The following is a 10376-nucleotide window of genomic DNA, read 5'->3' as shown; positions in this document are numbered from 1 at the left end:
TAGGGAAGCTGGAAAATGAGTCTTACTTCAAGCACAGGTCCTCCAATTGTAGAACGTGAACATGTGTGTTACGGTGGAAAAGGGAAATTCTTTTTTCCTCTGTAGTGAATTTTCAAACCAGTCTCTATTTTAAAAGCTTGTTTCAGCTGCTTTTGTTGAAGCTTGTATATGTGTTAGACAAATCTGCATAGAATATATTGATCTCTTAGAGTTTAACATTTCTTTTGTTACTAGTGGAATAGATTAGATAACTACTTTTGGATTATTGCTTGGGTAAGAATGTGTGCTTAATTAACAAGTTTTTGGGGTATTTTTACAAAGGTGGTGTTTTTTCCTTCTCTGGACATTTTTATAGTAATTGCACTACCTTGAAGTAATTTCTGCAGGTTTTTTTTTCCTCCTGGTTTTTGCATATCTTTGATTCTAGGTGAATGTTATTTGTAGGAACAAAGACCAATTCAGTATGTTTCTGGTTGTCTGTCAGATAAGCATAAACAGAAGTGGGAAGGTGAGCAGTTTACAACTTACTGGTCAAGATACCAGTTTTACAAATATGCGCTATGAAGCCACCTGTTGGCTAGATGGTGTGGTTACTGAAGTGTTTAAAATACAAGTTAAATCTAACTTTCATTTTTCTATGGATGAGACTTTATAGTTCTCCTGATGTGTTGCTTAGGTTTTTCATTTCTGCTCCTCAAGAAGAGAGTATCCCATGTTGCACCTTAAGGAAAGGATAGTTATTGTTATCAGTCATACTTCTTGCTTGGTGCTGTAGTGTGTAAATGCTAGTTCCTCTCTTTTCATCTTCGCATCAGAAGAATTGGACAGGCAGAAGCAAGTATGATTCTTATAACAAATTAACAGATCATAATTTAGGGAGGATGGCAACATAAAAAAAAAAAAAAAAAAAAAGAAGGGTTTATACCAGCAAGTAGTGTAGTGATCCGATGTAAACCTTTAATTGTCAGCAGAAATATGGTATGAGGCTTTTGTTTCTGTTACTTTTCCTATATTTTCCTCCTTCCCCTCATAGTGTCTTCCTTTCCTTTCTGCATCTTTCCTGGATGCAGACAAGCACGTACATGTGCTAACTGTGTTTCTGTATTCCCCGTTCCGTACATGCCTCGTGTACATCTGTTCTGATAGCACTGTAGGAAACATCATTTATGGTACTCGTTTTGTGTCTCCTCATGAAAATATCTGTCGGCAGCAGGCCCTTTTCAGCTGGCTTTGTTCATGTTTTGGAGGTTGCACGCAGTGACAGTGTTTCTCTGCTTGCTGTAGAAATACTAGCCTGAAGTAGCCCAACATAAACTTTGAAAGCGAAACCAACATCAGTACAAGTCAGTATGAAGTGGTAATATTCAGCTGGTGAATGTCTGCTAAGTGTTTTCTCTCCTTTTTTGGGAAGGGCTGGAAAACTCTTTCTCACAATTATGTTATTTAGTCATTAATATTAAAAGAATGGTCAGATTATTGCTGACCACAAAAATCACTTGGAGAGAATGGTCTGGCTTATTATTTCTGTCTTTCTGGCGTATGCTTTAAATGGATGGACAGCATTACGTTTTGAAATGCATTGGGATTTCAAACAGGCTGCATTTAGAATTGGGTTTTGGTGCCTGCATCTGTACGATTAGATAAGTTATGTTGTTTTCAACATGTATCCCAGGATTTAGGCATTTGTATGTACTTCTCCATAAAAAGGAAGTACAGAAATGAAAATTTTCTGGGTTTACTGGTTGTCTTACCCATTCTTTCTTTTGTTTTCACAATATTAATTTCACACACTCTTTTGTTGTTCTCAAATAAGTAGGCACAGAATCTGTTCCTTTCCAAAGGCGGTTTATTACTGTAAATTGCATACTGGTTTCTGCAGGTAACTTTACAAAAATATTATAGCAAATTTTTTTTAAAGTACTCCTTTTTACGGAATATGATGTTGATCCTTACTGCTAAATGAGAAGTTGGTTTGTAGAGCATTGCAGTCTTGCAACGTTACTCAGACTCTTACTGTATTAAGGTTTAAGAGGATTACATAAATGTCTTAGATAAGCGTAAAGTCCTCCTTGTTATCATGCCGAGGGTACCACTATAGCTTACAACTGAGGAGAAACATTTTGGTGTATCCACCTTTTGTCAGGATGAAGCGGGATGGTCCCTTACTCAGAAAGGAATTCTCATACATCACCTCCCAGGAAATCTAACCTTTGCTTATGAAGCTAAACTTAATTTTTGCTGACAGGGAGCCTACCGCAAGGCTGGCTGCTGCAGTCTTGTAAAATGGCAAGAAATGAAAACTGAGCCTGACTGAGCATTATTCTCATTCTTCATCTGTGTGAAAAAGGAAAACAAAGGTTTATTTGCACTCGGTGGATGTGATTTCCTGCAGTGAAACACATGCACGCAGACTACACACATAAGGTTTCTTTAGTGACTTCTTTCATTCCATTCAGCAAAAATAATTTGCTTCTTTCAGTGCCTTGGCATATATTGATCTGCTGGATTATTTTTGTTTGCTCGTTTTCCCCTCGCTGTTAGTTCATCAAGTCCAAGTTGTGGCTTTCTTTTTTCCTGTAGTTTTTCAGCATGCTTGAAAAGTTTTGTTAGCTGTATACTTTGTTATCAGATTTCTGTTTAAAGTGATGAAAGGTAGTACTTGTGCCAGTCTTTCAGTAAATGTATAAAAAGTACAGTCTGCTTTGTTCCCTGTTTGGGTGTTGATTCCTAGAGACGTAGCAGGAGTGGCTGAAGCAGTTACTGTTCTGGCTGTCATCCACCCAGCTCCCCCAGAGCTTCCTACTCCAGCAGCAGTACTGGTCTCTTGATGCTGCGTGTGTGTGTTCTTGAGCTGACACCAGCTGATTTCAACTGGTGCTGATTTCAGTTTAACATACCGGGTTACTGTGCCTGTGGTAGCTCGGGAGCAGACGTGCATCCCAATCAGCCGTCCTTGTGTAAGGGAGATGTAAACCTGGGTGAGGACTCTTAGTGTTAGTAACTGTGTTTGGCTGTTGGTGTGATGAGATTATTGTAGTTACAAGGCTGTATGTACACAGATTAACTGTAATACAAAGATGCCATTTAACACTCTTCAGTTACTCCCCAGAGGAAAACTACCAATCAGATAGAAATACTCTGTCCCGCAACCAAATATGGGAAAGAAGAACAGGACTTACTGCAGGCAGCCATGGATTAAGTAGTGTTTAAAATAAATAAATAAAAAGTCAGGGAAATCCAGATGTTAAGGGACATCCTTTTTCAACAGCAGGCCAGAGGTGAGCAGTAAAAGTATTCGGTCTTCTTCAATGGTTCTGTTCCTGGCTTTGCATGCAGTTATTTGCACTAATGGTGGTGAAGAAAAATCCCTTTATGTCAAGTTTTCGTTATTATATTATGCCGCTTTTCTGTTTATTACCAAAGGCATACCTTGTTAATTCTCTGCTAAAGATTGCTAATAGCGATTAGGATTACTCTGTATAGTATTAGAACATCAATGCCCATGGACTGTTTTCCCTTTAAGCTTTGTAAAAGGAGGGAAACAAAATTAAGCTTTGTAAAAGGAGGGGAAAAAAATAAAGTAGGAGAAATGACATGACTTACTGTTGCTTTTTTTTTTGTTTGTTTTAAATTGTAATCTGTGTAATACCTGCTAAATTATATTGCTCTCTAGACAGTATTTCCTCAGCTGTTCAAATCTTTGAGGGTGGAAGTTTACATTTGTGGTGAATAATAGCTACTTGGTCTCCAGGTCTTTGACTAGTTAGATTAGAAATAGGAGGCTTTAATTACTCTTGAATTGTTAAGAGGACAAAGTACTGTCATATGAGTTTCTTTCTTTTTTTTTTTTTTAAAAAAAAAAACTTGTTCCAATTTTGTATGAAGGTGTGCATCTGAGCTTTTCCACACTTACTAGAAAAGCAGGTATACAGGAGAGGGTGGGCTTTTATAAATTAGCAGTCTTAAATTGAAACAATGTTCATCCATTACCAAGCAAGCCACTACTAAAGACATCTACCTGTTTTGTTGTTTTCAAGATACAGGAGCATGCAATGGAATTTAAATTGCTTCATTTAAAGACGCTTCATATTACAGAGTAATAGGATATAGGAATTTACTTGAAGTTCAGGGAAGGGAAAAACCTCATCATCTTCAGTATCTTCAGTATGCTAATGGCGTGTATAGTGAGAAAGCTGAAAGCTGCCATGTAGTGTGTATGTTCTATCAGAAACTGATGGTGTTTGAAATAGGTATTTAATCTTTCTTTACTTAATGAGTATTTTATGTGTAGTTTCTGTGCTTATATACACTGAAACTACAAGTACATAGAAGGAAATATCTTGATTCAATATTTTTTGTTACTTATTAGAAGAAATAACTTCTAGTGATACAGATTTTATTATTAGAGTAAAATTAACGTGAACAGGTATGGAGAACAACTTCTTAGTAATTTACATGAATAAGTTTAGGAATTCTGGAATAAATTTAGATACTTAAGAATTTCCAAAATATTACACTTGAAATCCATCTTATCTTAAGATGCTTGTTGTTGAAATACCCTTCCCAGTAATGCACGTATGTATTTCAGTGAGGGTTTGGGGACAGCAGGGGAGCAACACCTCATACTTCCGCAGATAATTAGACTAGACTTCATTAACTGACTGTAATGAAAACCTGGTGCTTGTCATGCCCCAGGAATGCAGAAACTTTTTTCAGTTTCAAGGTATTTTTAGTTATTTTCTTAATGTAAATAATTATGTTTGAAGTTTATGTGCTGTGATTCCATGGAAGAAAAACACTCTGTAGTACAACATTTGCAGTTAATTCTAGCTTTTACATTTTCTTTATAAGCTGAATGTTCTCTTCTCAACAGTAGAAATAGTTAACAAATCTGTAGTATGGCATTGAAGTTGGAAATTAAGTTTCTAGATATTTTCAAACATGAATTTTTATTAAAAATGAATCTAAAATACTAAGTTTAAAAATTGCAAGCTGTCTTAATATTTAAAGTCATAGAATTGTAGAATAATTGAGTTTGAAAAGGACCCCAGGATGTCTCAAATCCAACCTGCTCTGAGCCCTGAGATCAGACAAGGTTTCTTCGGGCCTTATGTTGTTGGGCCTTAGAAACCTACAAGGATGGAGACTACAAAACTTCTCTGAGGAACATCTTCTACTGCCCGACTGCCATCATGGTGAAAAAGCTTTTTCTTTTTGTCAAGTTGGAACTCCTAAATCTCCAGATACATGTTTTTCACAATTGTTCCTCGACTGTGTATGTTATTCTCTTCAGTTTAGCTCCATGCACACTTGTGTCAAATGTTGTGAAGCAAGGTCTGCTTAACTTGAAGTTGTAAATAATTTAAGTCTTACTATGATTCAGTATGAGAATGAAGATTTTATTTTTCAAATGGATAGCCAGACTTCTCAGAAATAATGCAGCTCTGGGTTCAAAGAAATCAAGTTTAATGCTTCACTGTTTCACTTTATGGAAATGAGTGAGCAGATTAACAGTTATTTTAGGAAAGGCTAAGTTATCTGAAGCAGCATTGATTAATAGTTCCAAGGCATTTTTGTGATGGTATTTTTATTAAAAAATTTTAAAAGCCAATTCTTTATTCAACCATGAGTTGTATTTTACCCTGTTTGCAGTATGATTGTTTCTGTCCCAACTCCTGAAAGTTAATGCTGTTTTATTTCTGTAGTAGTGTATTGTGGGAACATTGTTGATAGTATTTGTCTCTGGTAATTAGTGTACCTAACCTAAAAGTGTGAAAAAGATAAGAAATTAATAAAGGCCATATAAAATAATAAAATGTTTTGTTGGTGTACTTTTGCAAATACTGCATTGAGATAGCTATGTGATTATAGTCCATTGAAACCATTTTGTAGCATCAAACTGAAACTGATCTGACGTATTGAATGTTCAAATTAGATTTGCACAAACTTTTTTTTTTAAGCTGTCATGGTTTTCAATAAATGGGTGTTGGCCACTGTAATAACAATTAACGTATGACTGCATGACCTGCTCTTCAGGTTTCTGAGAAGCAGCCTGTAAAGTATTAGCTTTAAATCTCTTCACTAATAATTTCACGTTTGTATGTGATTAATACATGTTTTTCTTCACTTCAACATGAGGTGCGCAAGTTTAGTTTTGATTATTTTTCATAAACACAAAGGGGACCATGTTGTTTGCTGGGTAGTAATCTAGTAGTCCAGGTAATTTTTGTCGGGAGGTCTGTGTTTTGTCAACCTGTGTAATTTTAAAGATTCCAAGGCGTAGAATTTGTGATGGAAGTTTGTAAGTCAGAATTGTGTTCTGACTCTTTATTCTATAGTGTATTAACATCTCATTCTGTTTCTGGATCTGATTAATCTCCTGTTTTCAGTCTGTATGTTCCAGGTATTTCTGGTACATAGCCACCAGGCTTTGGGAGTACATTGGCATAATTCAGAGTCTGTTTATAGTCGCAAATACCTGCCAGCAGAATTTCTAGAGGTGTCTGTAGTTAGGCTGTCTAAATTAGCTGTTCAGCAGATGGCACTGGAAGAGCACATCAGTGGGAGACTTCGGTGATGCCATAATTAGTACAAAATACTAGCGAAGCTGTTGCAGTGCTGAGGGTTGTGAAGAAGTTGAGTGGTTAATTTTAATGTATTCCAGGAAGGGGCGCATGCTGGGCGCTTAGGTTTCAGCTCTTCTAGATGTAGACAGTAGAAAAAATTCTACACTTGCAAGTGTACGAGCATACCATATATTGAGGGCTGATTACATGGCGCTTTTAAACACATTAATACACAATGGGGAATTACTTGTATTTTTTAAGTATGTGCAAAGAAAGAAGAGTATCTGGATCAATTAGGGTATTTGACTTCAGGGTATATTTGCTTTCTCCTGTCTTGGATAAAATATGTGTAAGAGATGTCATAAAGTAGGGTGGTTCTTATATGGAAGATTTGTTTAGGCTCTTGCTGTCATCTGTAGGTGTGCTCAGTTTACTTGAGAGAGCTTTGACCCGGACTGTTCATTCAGTAGATTTTACTGTCTTTTCCTGGATGAATGAGCTGGACTTCTGGATATATGCGTGTTATTTACGTGGTTTATGTTTGCACTTCAAACTTTCATTATTTCTTTATATGAAACGTTACAATGATAGAAGTGATGAGTTGTGCATTTGGACAATTATGCCGTTTGCTTGATAAAGATATTGGCTGCTAAGGTAGGCTGACAGGTATAAAACACTTTTTTCCCTCAAGCAGGCTCAGTAGTCACTCTGAAAGTACAAAATTTTGACTTCTCTGTATGCTGCCATAGAGATTTATCTGTTGAGATTATTTTTAGATTTTGGATTTTCATTTGTAAAAAAACCCCACATTTTGATACAGAAAAACTAGTATGCGGTAAAATCCTATTCTTTCAAGTGACTTGCTGAGTCTTTTAGTTATGGAGAATCTGAAGAAACATAGTTTCTTCAAACAAATTTTAGGTAACGTTCTTTTGAAACACACAAGTAAAAAAATAGTGGTGAACTAGACAGTTTGGAGCTCTTTACATGTTCTCTCCCCAGGCAGCAATGTGATAATGTTCTTTTATTTTTCTCTGTAGCTTAGAAGGGAGATTTTATTTCATACTTGCTTTTTTAGGGTTAGGAATTGCAAACAGTATAATGTACTTCCCACAGGGACGGGGAAAGGTATCTGGTGAAGTGGAAATAGTATCAGCTTGTGGATGTCAGTCGGAAGCAGTTGGATTTCTCAAGTGGGGTTAATGTGAGGGTTCCCAGGCTTCTGGTACTACACACACAAAGGCACAGTTAAATTTATCAGATGAGCAAAAACTCTGAATTTTTCAGTTTAGGAGCAGCGTATTATCCTGAAGTTACGTTTGTCACTCATTTTGTAGGTTCATTTAGTTACATATGATGAAAAGAGTGCTGTAAATTGGTAAGATGGCAAAGTCCAAATGGTTTAGGAATAGCAGTCCAACAAGGCATTTTGAATCTACTTCTAACTGACATGTAACTTTCCCTTTATATATATCTATTTTTTTCTTAATTGCTGTACTTTGTCAGCTATTCTGATACGTCAGATTTCAGGCATATAAACCCCACTGAATGTATCTTACTCATGTTTGGTTTTCAGTACTTTACTATTCCCCCATTATTCCAAATGTATGGAGCTCGTATTCAACATCAGTGTTTTAAAACAGGACATTTTATGGTTCAGCATATATCGGTCATAAGAAAAGGAAAATAAAAGTAGCATCTTAACCTTTGCAAATACATACACATATACATACACATACCTCTGTCATCTTCAAATTGTGCAAGTGGAATACAGTTTTTACACTGTGAGAACTCCAGGTACCACAGGAGTCAGGTTAAAAGTGGAAAATAAGCAGTGAACTTCTAATAAAAAAAGTCTTGTTTTTTAAGGTTTTAATATTCATTTATAACGAGTTGGTTCTTAGTATTTTGTTTGCTTAGGAAACAAGGTTTTGGGACATGTTTGTTCTTTGCTGATGGCAAGTAAATCAGTTTAGAGGCAGAAGAGAAGCCTTCTAGCTTCTCCCCTTTGAGAGAAAGGAAAGTGCTGTTTAGTTTGGTAATTAGGAAAAGGAAATAAGAGCTGGAGATACTCTGAAGATGGACTTGGGAAATGTTGGAAGTTATGGCCGAAACAGAACAGGTCTTCGAGGTAGGGTGATGCAGATCGTATAGGGAAATTGAAGACAGGACTAGGAAACAACTCCAAGTAAATCAAGCCTTAGTGCTTCTGCTGTTTATGAGAACAGCGTTCAACCCCACAGCCGCAGGGCTTTGCTTTAAATTTTTCAAGGTATTTTGAAGTTCAGAATCCTTAGATGCCTTGCGTTGTCTTTTAGTTTGCTTCTCCTTATATGCTTTTATGCGATTTTTGAATGGTTATTTAAGAAAATCATATTGTTTAGTTGATAAAACTTACTCCAGTTCATTGTACTATTTTTCTCAGTTGCTTGTATTGTGATACCATAGGAAAAAATTGGGAAGTGCGTCCATAAGGGCTGTTTTACTTTCTCCTCAGTCCCTCGCACTTGGAAGATTTCTTGAAAGATTCTTAGACTCCTCCAGCTTGCCACGCTTAGCCTGGAGCCAGGCTTGCTGCTGCAGTTTGTGCTGTTAACATAACGGGTATCCAGAGTTAAATGGCTACATGTTAAAATGGCTACTACTAACTGCACTACCTACTTCCATGGCAGCAGCAACTTCCCTCTCTTTTTCTTTCCCTTGTTTTTCTCCTCTCTGCAGAGCTGCTTGCTTTGGAAGGTCTCACTGACATTAAAAATAAAAAAAAAAAAAAAAAACAACAAACCAACAACCAACCAACCCCAAAGAAACAAACCCTAAACAAACAAAAAAACCCGAGCTGAAAACTCAAATTTATGGAGGGGGTGGGTACATGATTCTGGAAGATGCCGGGTAGGAGGAGTTGACTGGGACTTGAGCAGATGTGTCCACTTAGTCTTGGCAGAGGAACTGGAAGAAGAAAAGCTCTAACAGTACTAGGCAAGGAAAGCCTGTGATGTGACCTCCTGTATACCTATAAGAGAGTTTGGAAATAGCTTTTCTTTCACAGAAGTTCAGGAGGGGACTTCTATGGCTTGCTCTAAACAGATGTTACTTTGCTGTTAATTTCTCTCTATTTTCTGACTGGAGTTAGTTTTCCTGTCATTTTGTAGTTATTTGTATATTGCTCGACTTTTCTGTGTAAAGAAAGTATGACCTTGTAAGACCATGTTTTTTGGACTAATCACAGTTTAACCTGTATTTAGGAGTCCTGTTGGATAGAATATCTTCTAGTTTTATCTTTTATAGTTATTTTTGTGGGGATATTTTTATGGAGCCTTCTGAAAGAGAGAGGTGTTTCTGTGCTTGAAAATTTTATAGACGTGCATTAAATATATATGCCTATGAGTGTGATGTAATTTGTGTGTATATTTTAAAAATAGCGTGCTAAAAGCAGAAAAAGCTGTGGAAATCTTCAATGCAGATTTAGTAGATTAATTTTTTTGAGCCTGATTTGTTTCCAGATCAGCTCTCTGTATTTACTTTTCTTTGATGCCTGTTACTTAAGTTCTGCAATTTCTGTTTTGTTTGGAGAGGGGGAAACCCTTATGGAAAATTTCAAAAATATTTCTTTTGTGAAGTTAATTGTTTCTTATTTGTTTCCAGGAAATGGCTCTTGAAGTTAAATGAGGCTGGATAAAACACATAAATGAAGCAGAAGCTGCTCTGCATGTGTTAGGGCTATATCACCACAAGCACTGCTGATCAGCCAGACTTGGTGACTTGTCATAATGAAGAAAATTAGTCTCAAAACAATTCGCAAATCCTTTA

This window comes from Charadrius vociferus, unplaced genomic scaffold (genome assembly GCF_000708025.1).
Source record: "Charadrius vociferus isolate BGI_N301 unplaced genomic scaffold, ASM70802v2 scaffold65, whole genome shotgun sequence".
Lineage (NCBI taxonomy): Eukaryota > Metazoa > Chordata > Aves > Charadriiformes > Charadriidae > Charadrius > Charadrius vociferus.
Note: the sequence above shows the minus strand (reverse complement) of the source record.